Raw genomic sequence first — 4,736 nt, forward strand, 5'->3', positions numbered from 1 at the left:
CCGACACCCTTGCCAGGCCCTCCTCGAAGCCTAAGACAAAGGCTTCGGCCCCCGCGTCCGACGCGTCACGGACAAACTCGTCGGACTGACGATAGGTCTGTACTGCCTCCGACATATCATGAGCGAACTCGGCGGACTGGCGATAAGCCTCTACCGCCTGACGCCCGATTTCCGCACTCCTCTCGGCCAGCGCCGCCTCTGCCCGCTCCATAATCTGGGCTTTCGCCTCCAAGACCTTCGCCACAATCCGGCCTTCCGCCTCGGTGGAGACCCTCAGCAGCTCAGCCCGAGCCTCCTTGTGCTTCGCTTCGGCAGCAATGCGAGCAGCCTCAGCCTCCGTCAGGCGCGAATGAAGCTCCTGATCGCTCGCACGGGACTTCTCCAAGGCCGACTCCAATTCGCCCAGCTTAGCTTCAAGAGACCGGGTTCGGTTGCGGGCGTTGTCGGCTGACCGCTGGGCCTTCTCCCACCTCTCCCGGTAGTCGGCAGCCTTCCGGGACTGCTTCTCGGCCCGCTCATCCGCCTTCTTGACCTCGCCCTCGAGACCCGAGGCAACCTTGAGCTGCTCCTGAGCCTCCAACAGTTGCTTCTCGAGGGCAGCAAAGCCGAGTGCCCGCTCTTCGGCCTCCCGGAGCCTCGCCTCGAAGTCCCCGGTCGTCCTGCCTACCACAGCCTGGCCTCCCTTTTCCACTGCTTTCAGCCGGTCCTCGGCCTTCGCCAGAAGCCCCGCCTGTTCCTTGTAGCACTCCTCCAGACGGATCATGTACTGGGCGAGCTAAGAAATAGAAAAATAAGGGAGTCAGGCGGAGAACAACAGAGCCAATAAATGGTGAAAAGCGGCCAGAAGAACACTCACCGACATGAGACAGACACAGCTGGCAGCCCCAACGTCAGAGACCTCCAACTCCCGGACCCGCCGACGGTCCTTCTCCAGCAGCACTGTTTCGATGAGATTTCGGGCGCCATCGGTAGTGAAGGCAGACCCCGATTTCTCCCCAAAGCCGGACGGTGGTTCTGCAGCCTTACCCCTATCCATCGCCTGGGGAAGAGTCCGGCCGATCGCGCTCGGGGCGGGGGTCACCCCAGGAATTGATAGGGTCCCGCTCGGTCGGGGCCTCGGCGCGTCCCTCCTCGAGTCATCAGGAGCCGACCGAGTCGAAGGCCGGGTCGGGGACCGATCACGTCCGACCCGTCCGTCTCGGGCAGGCTCGGATGATACCTCCGGAGTAGCGGCAATCTTACCACCGGAGGGCTGATACAGCGTCAGCTGCCGGTCCGTGCCCACGACGTCTCCCTGATCGGTGGGCCCGGACTCGTCGGTCGGCGTCGGAGGCACCTCCTTACGGGACTTCTTCGCCGGTGGGGCCCCGCTCGGAAGAGCTCGTTTCCTCCTCTGGGCTGCTTCCAGCAGGGACGCCCTACCAACAGCCTTTGTCTTCACCGACCGCATGACGTCGTCGATCTCTGCAAAAAGGACGGGATAGTCGGAGACGGAGAAACCAAAGGAAAGAACGGGACGAAAGAAGGGAAAAAGTCAAGAAAGAATCGGTGGCGGACTCACGGTCGGTGGGGACCGAGCTCAGACCGACATTCACCAAAGTATCCTCGGAAATAAGGCGGGCCACCGGGGGGAGCTGGCCCTCGGCAACCAACCCCTTCAAGGCGGCCAAGCCATCGGACTCCTCCCTTGACAGTCTCGATAGGCCGATCGGAGACTTCATCGGGGTCTCCCAGGTCGCCATGATTTCCCAAGAGGGATCTGCATCAACAAAAAAGAAGCGCTCCTTCCATTTGTGAATGGAGGTAGGAGCCTCCTTGACAAGGCCGCATCCTCGCCGCGCTGCGAAGCACCACCACCCTTTGTCCTGGGGGTGGCCGCTCAGGCTGTAGAACTCCCAAAAAACATTCAGGGTGGCGGGGATCTCGTGCATACGGCAGAGAACCTGGAAGACCGTCAGGGCCCGCCACGAGTTCGGCACCAGTTGCGTCGGTGCCACTCTTAAACCCCGTAGCACCTGCATGACCAAGTCCGAAGGGGGAAAGCGGAACCCGGCCTGGAGAATGCCCTCATTGATGGCGATCTTCCCTGGAGGAGGATGGGACATCCTCTCCTCAGGCCCCGGGAGCGTGGCGTTGCAGGCCTCGGGAAGGTGGTACCGAGCCACGAGTCTGTCTAAGTCTGTGGCGACCAGCTCCGACTTAATTTGGTCTGCTCTCACTTCGCCCATTCCTAATGGCCAATAAACCTACGGTCAGGACGGGGACAGGAAGGGGGGAAAGACCGGAGCGACTGGAGTACACTAGTATAAGAGGGGAAAGTATGGAGAGCCCTAAGTAGAAGAATGGGGAAAACTCACCGGAAAAGAGGTAAGAACGGCTCCGAGAGCGCCAAAGGAGAAACAAGTGAACAGTCCGACGGCAGCAACAGCTGCGCAAAGGGGAAACTTGAAAATATCTGTAAAGAAGAAGACGGACGGGGAAAGGCCCCCGATTAAATAGGCGGAAAGGCAAGTGACGCCTCGATGACGCCAGAGGACGCCTGGCTGCCGAAGGGTCGCTCGCGCCCCAAAGGCGAATCGACACCATTAAGGAAGGATATCCGCCGAAATCCTCAGACTGCCAGGTCAGCAATAACCGCCATACGCCATAAAAAGGGCGGGGAGCTCGAAGCGCGCGCGCCTCTCCGAGGAACGGCGGCAATCCCGAAACATCACTCCCTTCACCTGTTCCCCTTCTGGTTCCAGGCTCGGAAGTGGGGGGCTACTGTTACGGGGGAAATAAGCCGCCATGCCCCACGTGACCGGCACGCGCGCCCAGGAAGACTACGGCTGCCCTTTGATCCAGCAATCCGACCCCGAGTCGGACATCCTCGGCTCCGCAGCCCGACCCCGAGTCGGCTGCCCTTTGATCCAGCAATCCGACCCCGAGTCGGATATCCTCGGCTCCGCAGCCCGACCCCGAGTCGGCTGCCCCTTGATCCAGCGCTCCGACCCCGAGTCGGAGATCTCTTGATAACGACAGGCTATTCCCCAGAGGCACGCCGCGGCCTCCTGCTCCACTACTCCCTGCAACGGCTGTATCCGATGCTGCTCCACGATCTCCTGCATCAGCCGTACAAAGCGGAGCCCCACTATGCCCTGACGTGGCCGTACCCGGTGCTGCTCCACGACGCCCTGTAACGGCCATGTCAGTGGCCACACCATCGTGCCCCACGATAACGAACCCCCCTGAGAGACCCCCCAGCCAGGTATATATGCGGCTGGGGGGAGAAAGGGGGGGTGAGCAATATCTCCCAGAGCACTCTCTTACTTGCGATTATCACCTCTCCTCCTCCTCCAATCTCCTCTGACTTGACCGTCGGAGGGCCATCACCACCCTGGTAGTGGTGCAAGGCTTGTTTGCAGGTTTCTTGGCGGAAGGTGGAGCGCAACCAACACCAACCAAGACAACTCAGACGGAACCCCGTTCACACCGCAGTGCCAATCGTTCTCGGTTTGGACCACCAGCAACAAAAATGATTAAAGAAGAATGCATCTTTTGAGGGGGAGCTTTAGATATTCAGTATCCTATCCCAAAGACACTTTATTTTGATGCATGCTTTGAATTTTATGGATTGATTTTGATGAACCTCCTTATATTGCAAGACATGCTTTAATTACCTTGAGATGAGTTCTATAAAGGTTGTCTTATCTCAAACCTTGAGTCTTATGAAAATAAGCTGAAACTTATAGAAAATATATTTTTGAGATTGACAATTTTGTTGAACATTATCTTAGGATTCTAAACTCTTAAATGGAATGATCAATTGAGGGGGAGAAAGAAAATTTCAGAAGGAGAGGTCTTATTGGACTTAATTGCATAAATCTATAGCTAAAGGAGAGAGAAAGAATACTAAATGAAAAGTAATCCTAATACTCTCCAATATGTATCATCTGAAACTTAAATCTGAAAATCTTTATGATACACCTTGAGGCGTGTTATTTGGTTAGTATATCTTATGCATCACTCATGAACCAAATTACAAATCTTGAGAGCCTCTAATTTAATGAAATAGGAGGAGAACAATGTATTAAATTTTCTTGAGTATCTCTTAGAAAATCTATTTTGAACCTCACTAATGAGTCCTAATTGGCTTGCTCTTTGGAACTTCAATTTTGTGCAAATTCATTATTTTATGTATCAAATTGTGCTTATTTTCTAAAGAAATAAAAGAAAGTCTTTAAAAGAGCTCTAAGATGTATCAAAAATTGCATGAATTCATATTTTGGTATTTGTGCCCCAATGCTCTTATTATCATAAAAGAACTTTGAAGTCATTAAGAATTAATGATCCAATAGGATGATATGTCTTTCAAATATATAAGTTTTGATCTTTTACTCTGAAAATCAATTGAATTGCTCTCCTATTGATAAAATACTTAATAGATTGGGCAAAAGGTCTTAAATGAACAAGCTTTCCCACTTATTATTGAAGAGAGGTCAGATTTCCATTCGTGCTTTCCTTGAATATCATTTGTGGTACTTCTTGAATTAACCTAAGGAAGATTCCACCTACACTTGATTAGAAAACTATCAAATTAGAAAATTTCTTGAAATCACATTCGATGTGTTCTGCTCTGGAATTATCTTAATTGGCTCTGATCTATGCTCATTAATCTTTTTCTAACATTATTGCCTTGAGTTATATGATTCATATTCTTGCAATAACTTGACATGCAAATCAGAGTACAATAAGAA

The sequence above is a fragment of the Phoenix dactylifera genome, unplaced genomic scaffold (genome assembly GCF_009389715.1).
Source record: "Phoenix dactylifera cultivar Barhee BC4 unplaced genomic scaffold, palm_55x_up_171113_PBpolish2nd_filt_p 000364F, whole genome shotgun sequence".
NCBI classification, from domain to species: Eukaryota; Viridiplantae; Streptophyta; class Magnoliopsida; order Arecales; family Arecaceae; genus Phoenix; species Phoenix dactylifera.